The sequence below is a fragment of the Diceros bicornis genome, chromosome 17 (assembly GCF_020826845.1).
Source record: "Diceros bicornis minor isolate mBicDic1 chromosome 17, mDicBic1.mat.cur, whole genome shotgun sequence".
NCBI lineage: Eukaryota > Metazoa > Chordata > Mammalia > Perissodactyla > Rhinocerotidae > Diceros > Diceros bicornis.
This window is the reverse complement of record NC_080756.1, coordinates 39,418,542-39,438,421: the sequence shown is the minus strand read 5'-3', so window position 1 is coordinate 39,438,421 and position 19,880 is coordinate 39,418,542.

Below are 19,880 nucleotides of genomic sequence, written 5' to 3'. Positions count from 1 at the left end.
TGCCATTTGTTATAACAGTCTGAGGTGATTAAGACAAGGAATATCTTATCACTGGATCACAGTCAAAAAGTTTTGGAAGCCATTGCTCTAGGATGTGACTATGTTGGATTATCTGTTGAGTTTTTCCCTCCCTATCTGTCCATCTTTCATATGCCTTGTACTTTCCTTTAGCTAAACTGTGGAAGAAGTATATAGGGATAGCATAGGAGGTTAAGCTGGTTTCTTTGGAATAACTCCCTGCCTCCCTGTTGGTCTCATGTTATCCTGGGGTAGCATGGGACAGTGGAAACGGAATCGGTCTAGAAGTCAGAAAACTGAGTTCTAGACTGGCTCTGTTTATTTTTGCCTCTTGGACCTTAGAAAAGTTCTGTAACCTTTCTGTCTTTCATCTCTTATTTCTTAAACTCGGAATTAATCAATACGTATTGAACATATAATTATTAAGTATATGCTGTTGGCCGGGTACTTTGACTAAGAGTCAGGAAAATGGCAGTGATCTAGATAAACATGGTCACCAGCCCAGGGAATTTAAGTCTCTAATTTCTTAAAATCAAAGTAGATACAATACATAAGATGGCTTAAAACTTCATTGTTAGATGTCAGGTATGACATCTTGCTTCCTAAAATATAGTGAAAATAAACTAGAACCCCTGTTTCCATGACCTCAGGAAATTTAAGATTTCTGAAATGGATTGGTGGGCTTGTATTTTCAGATCACATTTGACCCAATCACCTTTACACTGTTGATGACCTTCCCTGAGCCTTACATTTCTCTTACCCAATTTAGATTCTGTTGTCCATCCTTGTGATCCCTTCTGTCTTTCTCTTGACAATTTCTTTCTCCTTCTTTCTCTCTGGGCAAAATCCCAACCTTTGGATATATCTAGGTCACTGCACACTTAGCAATGCACCAGAACAATTTATTATGGCTAGAGAAGGAAACGCACTGGCTGGCTGACTGGACTTTCTTTGAATTTATAAGTAAAAATCTCAAGGGGCCCTTAGAATTGCCTTATGACAATGTCACTGTGTTTCCCTAGTCAAGTCCTTATCCCACTCACCAAGACAAATGTCACAGGCATTGTCCTTTTTCCTCAACTTCTCTACTCCTCATTATAAGTTGCTTACCTTGCTGCTTATTTTACTGAGAAAATATAAGCAATCAGAGGATAACGTCTAATCTCTCCACCTCCAAATTTCCCCATCTACCTGCATGTGTTCCTGCAGCCTCTGCTTCCCTTTCTGTTACAATGGACAAGGTAACCCTCTCCACCTGTGTACTGGCTTCTATCCATCTCGCTTTCCTAAAGATTCTGCCTCTTCAATTATACACTCCCTCCCCCTACCAGCATCATTTCCCCCTGTATGCTGAGGATCCTCCTCATCATTACACAAACACATTGTAATATCCCCCATCTTAAGATAAAAACAAATACCTCCATGAACTCCACATTCTTTTCCAACACCCACACCATTTCTTTGCTCCAATTGATAGCAAAACTCCCACCTCTGATTCTCTTATTTCTATTATTATTTCTTCTTTGACCAATGAGTAGCTTAGAAGTGCATTTTTTCAGATTTCTTAACTAATAGAGTTCTGATTATTGACTTTTAAATTTAATTGATAGTATTGAGATAAATGGAATTGGTTGAGTGTTGCTATAATGATGGCCTGACACCTGGACAATCTTTGTAAATGTACTCTTTGTGCCTGAAAAGAATGTTCACCTCCAGTGGTTGGGTTGACTAGTCTATATATGTCCATTAGATCAAGCTTATTAATTTTACTGCTCAAATCTTATATAACCTTACTGAATTATTTCCCATTTGTTCTGTCAATTCCTGAGAAAGATGTGTTGAAATGTTCTACTATGAAGGTAGATTTTTTTCTATTTTTTTCTTGTAGTTCTGTCCATTTTTGCTTTATATTTTGAGGCTACATCTTTAAATAATGTTGGCATATGAACATTTTATTATTATATGACACACATTTTTACCTATAATATTTTTTCCTTAAAGACTGCTTACACTAACATTAATACAGCTACAATACTTTCTTTTATTATTATTTTCCTGACATCTTTTCATGTTACTTGATTTTAAATCTTTCTGTGTCCTTGTTTTTTTCATTCTAACATTACTTTATTGAAGTAGAATTACATACAGTATAATGAAGTATGACTTGCATAAGTTTGATGAATTTTAACTTGCATATATACCCATATAATCCAACCTAGATCAAGATATAGAACATTTGCATCACTACTGGTCTGCTTAAGATAACAACTATTCTCTGACTTTCATCACCATAGTTTTGTTTAAAACAATTAATTGTCATTTAAGAAAATTTCTGGAAGAAAACAAATGACAAAGTCTCTTATTTACACACTTAATTACCATTTTTTGTGCTCTTCATTTCTTTATATGGATTTGACTTTACATCTAGTATCATTTCCCTTCAGCTTGAAGAACTTCTTTTAATGCAGATCTCTGGGAAGCAGAGAATTCTCTGTTTTCTTTTATCTGAAAAAGTTTCTATTTCATCCTCGTTTTTAAAATATGTAATGTTTATAGAAGAATTTAAAAATCATTCAGAGTATAAATAGGAAATGGTTCTAGTTTTTCCTAAGCACTGCTTTTAACTGTGTTTTATCAAATTCCCATATCCTCATTACAGATTTGGTCCTTTAACATCAGGACTAGATTCAAGATTCCACAACTTGGTCATTAAATGGTCTCACATTTGGTTTTCAAGACCAAGACCTATTCATTTTTTAAAAATACTATTTTTTAAGAGCAATTTTAGATTTTATATTAAAATTGAGAGGAAGGTACAGAGATTTCCCATATACCTCCTGCCCCCACATATACATAGTCTCTCCCATTATCAACATCCCTCACCAGAATGGTACTTTTTTTTTTTTTATCAAAGATGAACCTACATTGACACCGCATAATCACACAAAGTCCGTGTTTATCTAAGGGTTCAACCTTGGTGTTGTACATTCAATGAGTTCGAACAAATGTATAATGACATGTATCCATCATTATGATATCATACAGAGTATTTTCACTGCCCTAAAAATCCTCTGTGTTCTGCCTGTTCATCCCTCCACCCCCACCCCTAGCAACCACTGATCTTTTTATTGTCTCAAAGTCTTGCCTTTTCCAGAATGTCATATAGTTAGAATCATACAGTATATAGCCTTCTCAGATTAGTCACCCTCATTTTTGAAGGATATTTTTGTGATAAAGAACTCTAAAATGACAATTATTTTCTTTTAGCACTTGAGAGATGTTGATCCATTGTCTTCTGACTTCTCCTTTTTCAGATGAGAAGCGAGTGGGAATACTTATCATTGTTCTATGGTGTGTAATATGTCATTTTTCTCTGGTTGCTTTCTAGACATTCTCTTTATCTTTCTTACTATTACTTAGCATTATTTTGTATTTTGATTTATTATCTTTCTTACCTACCAGAGTCTAAGTTCCATGAGGAAAAGGAATTTGTTTTTTTGTCCACTGCTCTATCCTCCTTGCTTAGAATACAGCAAGTACATGGAAGCTATTCAATTAATATTTCCTGATTAAAAGAAGGAATGACTGCTAATTATGGCCTCTGTGTCTCTGCTTCCTTTATCCTACACTTGGAAAACTAAGACGAGAAACTCAACTCAATTTCAACCAGATATCTTCCATACAAAACATTCATAGAGATAATAGACTTTAACTCCCACTTGGTACACATACACGCACACACACATTGGGATGGGGAGTAAAGAGCTTTAAATTACAGAAGGAATTGAAACAATAACTTAAATCGAACATTAGAAAATTCCATTCTTAAAATGTTCTTAAATTCTTAAGAAATTCCCTAAACTCTTAAAATTCACTATAGTAAATTTTCACTGGCCACTTCCTTGAGAATTCCCCACTTTACCTCTTCTTGCTGATTCCCCTCTTCCCCTCCTCTCATCCATGTTTTCATTCCTCCAAGTTGTTTATCAACATGAATTCCAGCACTCTGTTAAAGGAACACATTCTTTACCTCCTTACCAATATAAGTGCTTAACTTGTGAGATTCACTGGATCCCTTCAACTCCAGGTTAATACTGATTGTAATTCATTTGCTTACTTGGGTGATACAATATTTATCTTATTAATTTTTTCATCAAAAACTTTTTTTCCCAATATTCTAAGAAATTTTGGAGTGCAACTAATTTTTCCATTTTACTATGGAAATGAGAATGAGAAATATCTGCTGCTAATTCATAGAAATGGACTAGGTAATTCCAGGGAAAAAAATTTCCTTTTTGTTACTCCCAGCATCGACTGTTTTCTCATTAGATTAAAACAGACTATCAAAACTCTGAATGAGGAGAGGAGTCAAGATGGCGGCGTAGGCAGACTCGGAACTCACTTTCTCCCTTGCACACAGCCAATTTACAACTACTTGTGGAAAAATTACCCCTGAGACAGAACTGAAAACTGGATAAGAGGAACTCCTGCAACAACGGACAATCCTAACTGAGGGGGAAGAGGCAGATACTCCCTTCTGGAGAGGAAAAACGCCGCCTTCACAAGCCGCCAGCTTCACGGCCGCCGGGAGCAGCCCACAGGTACGCAGCCCTCCCTGGAGGTGTGGGGCCCTGAACCGGGAGCGCCCCTGCTGTGGGCATTTTGTGCACCCAGCACAATCGAGACGAGTGGCATAATAACTGACTTTGCCTGCTACTAAAGCATTGGGGAGTACCCCCAGAAAACACGGTTCACAAAGGAATTAAAACCGGCTCTTAAAGGGCCTGCACGCAAACTCACCCGTTTCAGAAAGCATCTTAAAATCACCAGAAAGAAAGGTGCACAGTGCTGTGGTGAAAAGAGACTCACCTAATAGGCCCTGAGTGCATCTCGGTGAGGGGTGAGACCTCTCCAGGGACTGGGACATTGGCGGCGGCCATTGTTGTGGCCTGGTGTGGGTGTGCTGACACAGATGTCATTGGAGTTCTCCCTGAGGCCTGCTAGCCCAGGGCTGCACCACCCACTAGAGCACCGATTTAATTCAGCTCAGCCAGGGCAGGCAGCCCACCCTAGAGACTGGCCCCACCCAACAACAAGCCCTCAGGCAACTTGTGGGCCTGCATAGATTGGTGACTGGATTCTCTGCAGGCTGGCAACTGAGCTGACTTGAGCAGGGCAGGTTGTGCACAAGGAGCTGGTGGAGAGTGTGGGGCGGTGGCGGAGTGTATGGGGCTCCCGCCATGGAGAGACTGGGTCTGCTTGGGGAGGTCGGGGCACGAACACAGGGCAGGACTGTGTTGACTGTGTGTGGACCTGTGGGCGGCAGGGTTTGTCAGCTGCAGAAGACTTGTGCTTCTCAAAGACCCACATAGGGGGTTTGCCCCACCTTGCAAAGCCTGAAACAATTGGGTGCTCCTGTGCCTGAGGCCAGCCCCACCCAGCTGCAATCCTCAGAGAGCTGACAAGAGACCTAATAGGCTAGAGGCTTACAGCAATTGTAAGGCCCTGAGCCTAACAACCTGCCACGCTGGGGGCCTACTCACTTAAAAGAAATATTGCAACACAAATGTGGTATTAGATCTTGCAGCCAACTGTGCTGGGGCTCCCCACACCTGATAAAGAGACTGAAGGGCCCACAACAACTACAAGCAGCTGAGCATTACAACAGCTGGCCAGGAGCAGAACTCGGCCTCCCTGGGTGCCTACAAGGAGAGCAAACAGGCCACAACAGAAGGACACACGTAGCCCACATAGGGGTCACCCATGGAACATTGAGAACTGAGGGAACCACACTGAAAACCTCCTAAGGCATCACTTACATAAGGTCACCTATCCAAGAGCAGGAGACGTAGCTGACCCACCTAATACATAGACACAAGCACAGGGAAAGAGGCAAAATGAGGAGGCAAAAGAATACATTCCAAGTAAGGGAACAGGACAAAACCCCAGAAAAGGAACTAAGTGAAACAGAAATAAGCAACCTACCTGACAGAGAGTTCAAACTAAGAGTGTTAAGGATGCTCACTGATGTGGGGAGGAGAATAGATGAACTCAGTGAGAATGTCAACAAAGAAATGAAAGGTATAAAAAAGAACCAATCAGAAATGAAGAATACAATACTGGAAATGAAAAATTCATTAGAGGGACTCAAAAGCAGAGTGGAGGATACAGAAGAACGGATCTGTGAGCTGGATGAAAGACTAGAAGAAATTACCCAAGCTGAACAGGTAAAAGAGAAAAGAATTAAAAAGAATGAGGACAGTCTAAGGGACCTCTGGGACAACATCAAGTGCACTAACATCTGTGTTATAGGTGTCCAGGAAGGAGTAGAGCAAGACAAGGGGTCAGAGAATCTATTTCAAGAAATAATAGATGAAAACTTCCCTAACCTAAGGAAGGAAACAGACATCCAGGTACAGGAAACACAGAGAGCCCCCAACAAGATACACCCAAAGAGGCCCACACCAAGACACATCATAATCAAAATGTCCAGAATTAAAGATAAAGAGAGAATCCTAAAAGCCGCAAGAGAAAGTCAAGTTACATGCAAAGGAAACCCCATAAAGCTATCAGCTGACTTCTCAGCAGAAACCTTACAGGCTAGAAGAGAGTGGCATGCTATATTTAAAGTGCTAAAAGGAAAAAACTTACAGCCAAGAATACTCTACCCAGCAAAGTTATCATTCAAAATGGAAGGAGAGATCAAAAATTTCCCAGACAAGCAAAAATTAAAGGAGTTTGTCACCAAGAAACCAGTGCTACAAGAAATGTTAAAGGGACTGATTTAAGGGGAAAAGAGAAGACCACAAATAGGAAAAATTATCTATTTCCATGATAAGAAAGTAATGGATACAAATGCACAAAAAAGAGGTTAGATATGATATCAAAAACATAAAAGGAGGGAGGAGGGGAGTTAAAGAGTAGAGCTTTCAGACAGAGGTCAAACTAAAGTGACCATCAATTCTGTATAGAAGAAGAAAGGAACAGAGAAGGACTACCAAAACACTGAGAAAAAAAACAAAGTTAAAAAATGGCAGTAAGTACATACTTATCAATAGCTGCTTTAAATGTCAATGGACTAAATGCTCCAATTAAAATGCATAGGGTGGCTGATTGGATAAAAAAACAAGACCCATATATATGCTGCATACAAGAGACACACTTCAGACCTAAAGACACTCACAAACTGAAAGTGAAGGGATGGAAAAAGATACTCCACGCAAATGGCAATGAAAAGAAAGCTGGGGTAGCAGTCCTCACATCAGACAAAATAGACTTTAAAACAAAACTGTAAAAAGAGAGAAAGAAGGGCATTACATAATGATCAAGGGAACAATCCAACAAGAGGATATAACACTTGGAAATATCTACGCACCCAATGTAGGTGCACCTAAATATATAAAGCAATTATTAACAGACATAAAAACAGAAATAGACAGTAACACAATAATAGTAGGGGACTTTAACACTCCACTTACACCAACAGATAGATCATCCAAACAGAAGATCAATAAGGAAACATTGGCCTTAAACGACACACTAGAACAGATGGACCTAGTAGACATATACAGAGCATTCCATCCAAAACCGAAGAATACACGTTCTTTTCAAATGCACATGGAACATTCTCCAGGATTGATCACATATTAGGCCACAAAACAAGTCTCCATAAACTTAAGAAGATTGAAATAATACCAAGCATCTTTTCTGACCACGACGGTATAAAACTAGAAATCAACTATAGGAAGAAAATCAGAAAAACCACAAATACGTGGAGATTAAACAAAATGCTACTGAACAATGACTGGGTTAACGAAGAAATCAAAGAAGAAATAAAAAAATACTTGGAGACAAATGAAAATGAAAATATGACATGCCAGAATTTATGGGATACAGCAAAAGCGGTTCTAAGAGCGAAGTTTATAGCGATACAGACCCATCTCAACAAACAAGAAAAATCTCAAATAAACAATCTAACAATGCACCTAGAGGAACTGGAAAAAGAAGAACAAACAAAGCCCAAAATCAGTAGAAGAAGAGAAATAATAAAAATCAGAGCAGAAATAAATGAAATAGAGACCAAGAAAACAATAGAAAAAATTAATAAAACCAAGAGCTGGTTCTTTGAAAAGATCAACAAAATTGACAAATGTTTAGCTAGACTCACCAAGAAAAAAAGAGAGAAGGCACAAATAAGTAAAATCAGAAATGAAAGAGGAAAGGTTACAACAGACACCTCAGAAATACAAAAGATTATATGAGAATACTATGAAAAACTATATGCCAACCAATTTGACAATCTGGAAGAAATGGATAAATTCTTAGAATCATACAACCTTCCAAAACTGGATCAAGAAGAAGGAGAGAATTTGAATAGACCAATCACCAGTAAGGAGATCGAAACAGTAATCACAAACCTCCCCAAAAATAAAAGTCCAGGACCAGACGGCTTCCCTGGTGAATTCTACCAAACATTCAAAGAAGACTTAATACCTATCCTTCTCAAACTCTTCCAAAAAATTGAGGAGGGGGGGAAGCTCCCTAACTCATTCTACGAAGCCAACAATACCCTGATACCAAAACCAAACAAGGACAACACGAAAAAAGAAAATTACAGGCCAATATCACTGATGAACATCAATGCAAAAATCCTCAACAAAATACTAGCAAATCGCATACAACAATATGTTAAAAAGATTATACACTGTGATCATGTGGGATTTATTCCAGGTACGCAGGGATGGTTTAACATTCGCAAATCAATCAACGTAATACACCACATTAATAAAATGAAGAATAAAAATCACATGATCATCTCAGTAGATGCAGAGAAAGCATTTGACAAGATACAGCATTCATTTATGATAAAACTCTGAATAAAATGGGTATAGAAGGAAAGTACCTCAACATAATAAAGGCCATATATGACAAACCCACAGCTAATATCAGCCTCCATGGTGAAAGACTGAAAGCTATCCCTCTAAGAACAGGAACCAGACAAGGATGGCCACTCTCACCACTCCTATTTAACATAGTACTGCCAGTCCTAGCCAGAGCAATCAGGCAAGAGAAAGAAATAAAAGGGATCCAAATTGGAAAGGAAGAAGTGAAACTGTCACTATTTGCAGATCACATGATTTTATATATAGAAAACCCTAAAGAATCCACCAGAAAACTTTTAGAAGTAATAAACGAATATGGTAAAATTGCAGGATACAAAATCAAAAGACAAAAATCAGGTGCATTTCTGTACACTAACAACGAAGTAGCAGAAAGAGAAATTAAGAATTCCATCCCAATTACAATTACAATGAAAAGAATAAAATACCTAGGAATAAACTTAACCAAAGAGGTGAAAGATCTGTACATCATAAACTATAAAACATTTCTGAAAGAAATTGAAGAAGACACAAAGAAATGGAAATTTATTCTGTGCTCTTGGATTGGAAGAATTAACATAGTTAAGATGTCCATACTTTGTAAAGCCATCTATAGATTCAATGCAATCCCTATCAAAGTTCCAACAACATTTTTCACAGAAATAGAACAAAGAATCCTAAAATTCATATGATACAACAAAAGACCCCGAATAGCTAAAGGAATCCTGAGAAAAAAGAACAAAGCTGGAGGTATCACACTCCCTGATTTCAAAATATACTACAAAGCTATAGTAACCAAAACAGCATGGTACTGGCACAAAAACATACACACAGATCAATGGAATAGAATTGAAAGCCCAGAAATAAACCCACACATCTATGGACAACTAATCTTTGACAAAGGAGCCAAGAACACACAATGGAGAAAAGAAAGTCTCTTCAACAAATGGTGTTGGGAAAACTGGATAGCCACATGCAAAACAATGAAAGTAGACCCTTACCTTACACGATACACAAAAATTACCTCCAAATGGATTAAAGGTTCGAATGTAAGACCTGAAACTGTGAAAGTTCTAGAAGAAAACTTAGGCAGTACGCTCTTCAACATTGGTCTTAGCACATCTTTTCAAACACCTTGTCTGACCGGGCAAGAGAAAGAATAGAAAAAATAAACAAATGGGACTACATCAAACTAAAAAGCTTCTGCACAGCAAAGGAAACCATCAACAAAACGAAAAGACAACCTAACAATTGGGAGAAGATATTTGCAAACCTTACATTTGATAAGGGCTTAATCTCCAAAATATATAAAGAACACATGCATCTCAACAACCAAAAAACTACCAACCCAATTAAAAAATGGGCAAAAGACCTGAACAGACATTTCTCCAAAGAAGATATACAGATGGCCAACAGACACATGAAAAGATGTTCAAAATCACTAACTATCAGGGAAATGCAAATCAAAACTACAATGAGATATCACCTCACGCCTGTCAGAATGGCTATAATTAACAAGACAGGAAACAACACGTGTTGGAGAGGATGTGGAGAGAAGGGAACTCTCATACACTGCTGATGGGAGTGCAAACTGGTGCAGCCACTATGGAAAACTGTATGGAGATTCCTCAAAAAATCAAGGATAGAACTACCATATGATCCAGCTATTCCACTGCTGGGTATTTATCCAAAGAACTTGAAAACACCAATTTGTGAAGGTACATGCACCCCCGTGTTCATTGCAGCGTTATTCACAATAGCCAAGACTTGGAAGCAACCTAAGTGCCCATCAAGGGACGAATGGGTGAAGAAGCTGTGGTATATATACACAATGGAATACTACTCAGCCATAAGAAACGATGAAATCCAGCCATTTGTGACAACATGGATCGACATTGTGGGTATAATGCAAAGTGAAATAAGTCAGAGGGAGAAGGTCAAATACCGTATGATTTCCTTCATTAAGTAGTAGATAATAACAACAATAAACAAGCACATAGGGACAGAGATTGGATTGGTGGTTACCAGAGGGGAAGGGGGGAGGGAGGAGGGCGAAAGGGATAATTCAGTACATGTGTGTGGTGATGGGTTTTAATTAGTATTTGGGTGGTGAACATGATGTAATCTATGCCGAAATAGAAGTATAATGATGTACACCTGAAATTTTTACAATGTTGTAAACCAATGTTACTGCAATAAACAAAAAATTAAAAAAAAAAAAACAACTCTGAGTGAATTTCCTCAATACCAAAGAGCAGTCTTTTTTCCTTTGCCAGCTTTAAAACACAACCGTCCTGTAGAAAACAAACCACTTGGCAGCTTACTTCATAACGTCAACGTTTATTGCTTTTATTTAATAACCCAAAAGTAAAATTCCCTTTTCTCCACACTTGCTAAAGCGTAAATGTAGATGATTTCTGTGTGTTTGTGTGTGGGTGTTGGGGTGGGGAGGAGTTGAGTGGAGAGAGTGGGCTCTGAGTGAGCTCCTGATTCTGAGGAAATGTCTTCTGAGGATATATTGCTCTGTTTTTCTTCTATTCCTCCTCTTTTTCATTTTTATTCTTTTTCTTCTTCCTTGATGTTTTTGGGAAGTATTTAAGGGTGAGCACAAAATTCATATTTCAGCTATGGTTAGTGTTAGGGTAAGTCTTTCTAGGTAACTGAAGGTCCAAACATCACCAGATTACTAGGATCTTACTTCTTCTTTTTCCCTAGAATCTTCATAAACCATCTATAATTGTTTTTTGGTCGTGTCTTTCTTGTTTATTCACAAATCTCATTCTCCTCCCAAAGGTGGATCTCAAAGTGGGTGACCATAACCAGCTTTGCTTTTCCTCCCTTGCTCTTTCCATTTTTTTTCATACCCTACCATCCCCCGAACAAAGGTACACTAAGTTTCGGTGTCAACTGGCTTCTGAAAAGTGAGATCCTTTGGAAGAGGCACTAAACTGGGAATGAGATGATCTGGCTTGAATTCCTGGTTCTGCCCCTAATGAGCAGAGTGACCTTGAACAAGTAGCTTAAACTCCAGGTCCTCTTCCCCTCTTCTACAAATGAGAATGCTCATACCTGTTCCTGTTACCTAATAAGGATCAGATAACATAATGGATGTGAATACATTTTATAAAACGATTAGAATTGTAAAATCATAACTGGTTACAGAGGAGCCACATCAAGCCTGCATATGCATGTTTTGGGGTATGATTTGACTCTACTTTGTTTAATGGTCACCAAAAAATGTTCTATAATCATATATTAAGGTTATAGAGGTTAAATAGTAACAGAGAATAGAGTGAACCATGCAAACAAATGGACCATTAACAATTCTCTATCTTTTCCTAGAGAATATTTTGAATGCCCAGAGAGCTGTGTAGATTTCATAGATTTTCCTGTTATTCCTTCCATTAATCCAGCATTGAAGCTTCCACAATTTAGCATGAATAAAAATTATTGTATAGTGTTGTACTTAGAAAAATATGTATTCTCTACTTTATGGATAATTTGAGGGATTTTCAAGGGTAATTTTGACTATGTAATTTTCACCTTCCATGCTGAATTTAGAACTAACTCCACATAAGATTTGACTCCCTGTGTTCCCATCATCCCTGTGCTTTAAATGGGGCAAAAAGGAGAACTTTCATATAATGCAGGAAAATCCCTTAAAGAGAGCAAATACATTTTTTAAAACCTAGGCTAGCGGTGGTTTTGTAAGGCTGATACATTCAAGGAATGTAACACATTATTATCACTTACATTTTCATTTTCTGAGAATAGAAGTGTAGTTTTAGGACCCCAGAGAGAATCACTTTTGCATAAGTAGCGAATTTATTTCTTTATCTAAGACTTGTATTTTAACCACGCCTCCTAACTATGCCTTCTAGGTTGGCCCTCAAAGTGTAGGTCACAAAAGCCTAAACCATGCCTTCAAAGGCCAAACCAAGTGTTCTCATATTAGGAAAAAAACTCCATTTTTAATTCTTTCATTTTTTAACAGCCCAGTGGGCTTCCTTTGTTTTGGGAGAATGGGTAGTTCACTTTTCTCATGCTTGGAAATTATGCCATCCATTTATGTGTTCTCAAAGCAAGTTTTGAAATCGGTAAGAAAAGACAAGCCATGGCTATTTTGGTAGAAAATTGAGAGTAGTCCAGAGGAGGGGAAGAAAGGATCAAAGCTGTTGAGTAGCTGGATGTGTCCCTTCATTTGCTGAACCTTGCCTTTTAGTGACCCCATTTCTCTTGAAAGAGGTGAAGTCTCACACAAGCTTAATTCATAGGTGACAAGACAAAGCCCCCACCATCTACTGTTGGGATTCTCACTTTTTGCATGTGTGCCCCAAAGAGGGGAATTTAGAAAAGTAACTGTTAGAGTTAATCTTCGGAGTGATAGCTGGATAGAGAGGGAGCAAGAGAGAAAGTAAAGCATATACCTTAAAAATGGTGAAGTATTTACTCCTGAAGTTCCTGACTGGCTTTTTATGTCATTGTGCCTCTTTACACAAAAGGTATATGAGTCTGGTTCTTGCTTCATTTAATATCATTGAAAATAGTTATTTCTGATCACAGAGAAAGCAATTCATTAACCTGAACTGGAATGTTCCTTTGAGGGAAAACTGCCCTACCTAGAAAAATCCTATGCTCCCTGAAGCAGCCCGGAGGGTGGAGTCCGTTTGTTGCCAGTGAGAGTTCTATATTTTGGGGACTTTGAATCCTGCATTCTGGGTTCCTATGGAGAGAGATGATCAATTCTGAGGAAGAAAAGTAGCAGCTCTGCTGCCTTGTGACCAATTCTGAGAGCCACAATTTAACAGTTTGCAAAATTTGGGAAGAAAATCCCACGCGAGATCTGAGGGTTGTAAATGGAAAGGGTTAAGAACAGATAATGTCTAGATTCTTGCCCTGATCTTTGTTATAGCAAGCCCGGACACATTGGAGATTTAATTCTCTGCTAGTGGGATAAAAATAAACTGGTTAACCTTTTAAATGCTGGTAATTTGGAGGGGTTTGCCATTTTTAGTTCTCCCTAACACATGAGCGTCTGAAAAGCTAGGAGGATAGAAATGGCTAACTAACTAAATTTGGAACCTTAAAAAGGTCAGAGTAAATCTGGTGCTATCCTGTCTTTTTTTTTTCCTTCCACAGAATGCATGCTACAGTCTTTAAAATTGTGAAAAAGATTGTAAAAAGAACAAGTAAAGACAAAACTTGAACTGTGAAATATTGTTGTAGGAGGAGATAAAAAAAGAATAAAATGTCTCAGGCTGATGATTTTTAGTAGATCTTGAAAATGGACTTTCATAATCCATTGTTTCTAGTTTGAAATAGTCATTGGAATAGGCAGTATGAGTTTTTTAGCATTTTAAGATTTTTCCCTTTTTCTAATAATCAGGGAATCACGAATGTTATAAACTTCCAGGCCTTCTTCTATTTTGCAAAAATTGAGTTCCTCCCCCTGCCCCCACCTTGGTGACTAGTGATACTTCCTAAGGATGTTGACTTCTCTCCTGGAGTCTTCACTTGTGAAGAAAATTGCCTGTAAAACCATGGGCACTGGAGGAGTGTGCCCAGTGTCACATAGAATCACCAAAAAGTGGGGACTGCTTTTTGTGTATAATACTTGCTCTTATTTGGAGTACACAAAAAGCATAGAAGACATGGTTTCTTTCCTTAAGGATTTATAGTCTAATTAAACAGCTCAAACATAGAGAGACGAACTGACTAAAAAATCTTCTGGTGACGTCAACAAGAGAAAACTGGTTAGAAGAATGCTGGGAAAGGAAGGATCACAGTTGGTGATCTGTGCTGATAGACTGGGGGCATGGATTCGCTCTCCAGCCTCCTCTCTGACCGCACTCCACCATCCACTCCGTGTACAGATCGCTTTCATTTCCTTGAATATGCTCACTCGTCTCTCACGCTTTGTTTGTGCTCATGTTGTCACAGTTGCTTCGAATGCTTTCCCTCACATTTTGCCTGTTGAAACTCTACTCCTCAGTCATTTCACTCTGCATGTCTACGCTAGACTGATCTTAGTCCAACTTGTGTTGTTGTCACTTGCGTAGGTGTCTTTCTTTCACACCACACTTGAGTCTCTTGAAGGTAGGATTGTTCTTTTTTTTTTAGCTTTATATCTCATGCACTTATTAAGGTCCAATATATAGTTATTGAAATAAGTGGAATTGAATTATCCATGAAGAAGAGGAGCAATATCTCCAAAATCATTCTGAGGGTAGAAGTGTAAGAATCTGGAGGTCTGTTTGTGCCGTAATGGGAAAACTGAAGAGGAGGTAATGGATTCAATGTAAATTCCAATGCTGAAGAGCTATCCCAGTGGTGATATCTTATGGGAAACTGCACATGGGACTTAATAAAGAGTGAGATTGGGGCTGAGACACAATATAGGTATTGATGATTAGGGAATATGACTGTGGCTTTCGACATCAACTTCAAAGGTTTAACTTTAAGAAAAATACTTTTTTTTTTTTTTAATTTTATCTATTTATTTTTTCCCCCAAAGGTCCAGTAGATGGTTGTATGTCATAGCTGAACATCCTTCTAGTTGCTGTATGTGGGACGCGGCCTCAGCATGGCCGGAGAAGCGGTGCATTGGTTTGCGCCCGGGATACGAACCAGGACCGACAGCAGTAGAGTGCGTTCACCTAACCGCTAAGCCACGGGGCGGGCCCAAGAAAAATACTTTTCTTATATTTGTGATTTCATGATTCCAGAGGTAAATGGAATACCATTATTCCATTAAGGGGTGTTTCCCTTAAGTCAGTGTATTTTTCCTAGTCTATGGCGATGGGATTTTAAGTAGAATTACTGAATGAGATGAAAGTCAGCTTTTTTCTCATGAGACTTGGGCTATGTCCTTTGGAAGCAGCAAACATGGAGGAACAAGAAAAGGATATAATTCACAATGAGTATTAAATTTAAGTATTACCACATGTCTGCTTGGTTTCCCCAAGAATTCCATTCTTGTTTTCTCTATTTTATCCCTTTTCATATTCAATATGTCTGTTTTCACTAGTCAAAACTAATGGCCTGATGAGGAAACTGACTGATCTGCTAAACCTTAGCCATAAAAATCTTTCTTTTGAGGGGCTGGCCTGGTGGCACAGGTGGTTGGGTGCACACGCTCCGCTGCGGCAGCCCGGGGTTTGCCGGTTCGGATCCCGGGCATGCACCGACGCACCACTTGGCAAGCCATGCTGTGGCAGTGTCCCATATAAAGTGAAGGAAGATGGGCATGGATGTTAGCCCAGGACCAGTCTTCCTCAGCAAAAAAAGAGGAGAATTGGCAGATGTTAGCACAGGGCTGATCTTCCTCACAAAAAAAAAGAAATGTTTCTTTTGAACTGGCCCCGTGGCCTACTGGTTAAGTTCAGTACATTCTGCTTTGGTGGCCCAGGTTTGGTTCCCAGGCACAGACCTACACTACTCGGTGGTGGCCATGCTGTGGCAGCAACCCATATACAAAATAGAGAAATACTGGTACAGATGTTAGCTCAGGGCAAATCTTCTTCAAGCAAAGAGACGAGAATTGGCAACAGATGTTAGCTGCCCAGGGCGACTCTTCTTCAGCAAAAAAAAAAAACAAAAAATCTTTCTTTTGTAGATCCTTCTTTGATATCTCTTCATTGTTATTATAAGACAAATGAAATTAAATAACTGAAAATTCACTTTCTCTAAAACTGGGGAGTTTCAACAGTGTGATTCTTTCAGTTTCTTTTCCTTCTACTAAGAAAATCCCCAGCCCCTGCCATCGCCTGCACCTTCCTCCATGAGGCAAAGAGTTACTCTCAAAAAAAAAATCTTTGTTATCTAAAGAAAAATAAGCCTAGGGAAATAGACTATCCCTCTGGCAAAGATGATATTCTCCTTGGGTGGGGAGGGCATGTACCTCACCAGTCTTTCTATACTAGTTGGTCCATTCCCTTACCCTGAGCTTCAAGGAAGCTAAGATAATTCTGACTGCCTTTATGTACTTTACCTAATGAGCTGGCAAACTGGTTTCATCTTAGTGAGTTTTCCTTGGACTAACTAAAAAAAGATGATTTAATTACCTTTATTCTTTTTCAAATGAGAGATCCACATGCTGATTCTTCTACGTGAGTGCTTTTTAATTTTCAACACAGGTCATTCAAATTGCTTCAGTTTCTTATGCATTTGGTAAAAAATCCACTCAGATTCATGTTTTTTAAAAAAATGCAATCTTTGGCAGTACTGAGTTTTTCCACATTTGAAATCAAAGTAAGAAAATGCCTTTGGGATTCCTGGCTTCAGAGAAGAACTAGGGCACATTCCTACAAGAGCCAACATTTCAGTAATGCTAATGAATTTCCCTGACTAGAAATTATTTTCATGGCAGTAAATATAACTCTCTCATACCTTGTTCCAAGGCTGATACCTACTATCAATTTTGAAGAATTGTCATCAAAGAAAAAGATTTATTTTACAACAAAATTGAGTAGGGACACAATTGGGGTGATCAATGACTCCTGGATTATACTAAGCCATTATCTGACTGTCTCTTATAATTCTCCATAATACACACCATTGGAGACATTGTTTAACAGAACATTAACTACAGTCTTGCTACTGCCAAGTGTTCTAGATGCATCCAGGTAGTCTATAATTAATGCACCTGCAGAGCCGCACAAAGGAGTTCATACGCTGTCCATTTCAGTGGAGAGCAGCCGGAACGGCACCTGCACAACGGGTGCAGTTCAGGACAAGCACAAAAAGGCCAGGTTCCAACTAGAAAGCGTAATCCCTTTCAGCACGAACTGACTAGCTTGAGATTTCTTTAGAAACAGCAGTATTTTATTCTATGAAAGATACAGAGTAGGATGTGGTGAGGGTTAAAAAGAGTATAGGGAAACTGTTGCCTGAGTACTGGTTGTATTAGTTGGAGAATTAATAACGATGTGTAAGGGGCAGTGAAACAAAGGATTAGAAAACAGGTAAAGGGCACCAGGCCTGGGATGCCAGAGGAGTTTCCAGAAATGATAAGTGATTTATCTTAATCTATATTCTGTCCAACGTATATTCAGATTGACCACATACATGAATTTTCAATGGCCATCAGGGAAATGTAAAACAAAACAAAAAACCATAAGGATAATATTACTTTTAATTTTTGTGTCTAGTTCTTGGTTGGTAGGTTACAAACACGGCTCTTTATGAATAATTATTCTAAAAGCATTCATTTGAGAAACTCAAGATAATTTTGTAACTCTATAGCATGCCCCATTTATAGGACATCTACTATGTGTAGGACCCTTCACATCTTGTTTAATCCTCACATCAACCCTGAAAAGTAGGCTCAGAGAGTGTAAATAACCTGCTCGGGTCAGACCATTGGGATAAGGAGAGACAGCATTCTAATGTGGATCTATCTGACTTTGAAGCCAGAGCTCTCCAACCACAACTCTATCACCCACCCCCTTGTCCACTAGGCTTTGGCAATATGACTTCTCTCCATTCCTTAATGTGCTGCCCAGCTCATCCTCTCTCAGGTCTTTGTATTTGCTCCTCTCTCTGCTTCTAGAACTTTCCCTAGCCCTTCATATGCCTAGATCTTTCATTCACTCAGATTTCATCTTAAATGTCTCCTTTCTCTAGACTGCCTTTTCTAAAACCTGCATCACTGACTACCAAATCTTCCTATTTATAGCCTTCATAGAGTTTACCACAGTCTGAGATTGTCATATCTGTACGTATATTGTCTGTCTAACTTCACAACAATGTAAGTTCTCTGAACATAGAGATTTTGCTTGTCTTGGTCACTGCTGCCTACTCCAGCTAAGACAGAGCTTGCTATGTAGTAGGCACTAAACAATTATATATGGAATTAATAAAATGTAACTCTAATTCCTGGGACGTAGCTTGGCATTCAGAGTAGTGATAATCTATTAGTGAACGAGTCAATTTGTCATTAGAGATGGGCTAGAATTTGAGGTCGGACTTCGGAAATAAAGATAAAATTGGAGACAGTGAGGGAAGGATGAGATCAGAGAGAAAGACACGATCCATGATGAGGAAAGAACAAAAATAAATAAGAAAAATGATTAATATAAACAATATTTATATTGAACAAACGTTTTTTGAGTATCTACTAGGATAAGATGCCCATATGTCCATTTTATATCTGTCAGTCTCTAGCATAATTATTAAAAATTTCCCCTTCCATTTTTGAAAGTGTTCCTGCTTGGATGATAAGGCATATGGTCTTCTCAAATGTGGGCTCAGCACTGTTCTAGGCAACGAGGATGCTGTAGTGTACAATACAGTCCCTTATATCATGGAGCTTACAGCCTAGAAGAGGAGATGTACATCAAACCAATAATCCACCAATAGCGGGATTCAGTAGTGAGAAGTACTTTGCTTTTTAGTTTTCAAAGCACCTTCATGTGCCTAATCTCATTTGACCCTCCCATCAGTTCCATGATGGAGAATACTAATAATCACTTTTTAAAGGAAGAGGAAACTGTTGCCAAGAAGTTAAGTGACTTGGTCAAGGCTAATGAGCAGCAGAGCTAGGACAAGAACTTAATCAGGAAAGTGCCTGCATTCTAGGGAGACTTTAAACTTTGTTCCAAAGAGTGAAGGAATAGGGAAATGCTAATTTTTATCTTACTTAATGAGGCTTAGAGGCTTTCCAGACATTTTTGGAATTCCTCTCACTGATAACATCTTGAGACAACTCAGTGCCACCACTGCAGTTTTCTCTCCTAGAAAAAGACAATTATTTTAGAAAGGATTTCCTCTGTACTTATTTTCAGCAGCATTGTTTTTCCTTGTTCAAACTGGACTCAAATCTCCATCTCTGCAGCTTACAGTATAAGCAGCAAATAATTGTAGTTAGGGGCTATGATACTGGTCTCCAAAGATGGGCCCGATTGGCTCGGGTTCAGTCCTGCCTCAGCTACTTGCTCTCTTTGTGATCTTGGGCAGGTGACCTAATACTTTGTGCCTTAATTT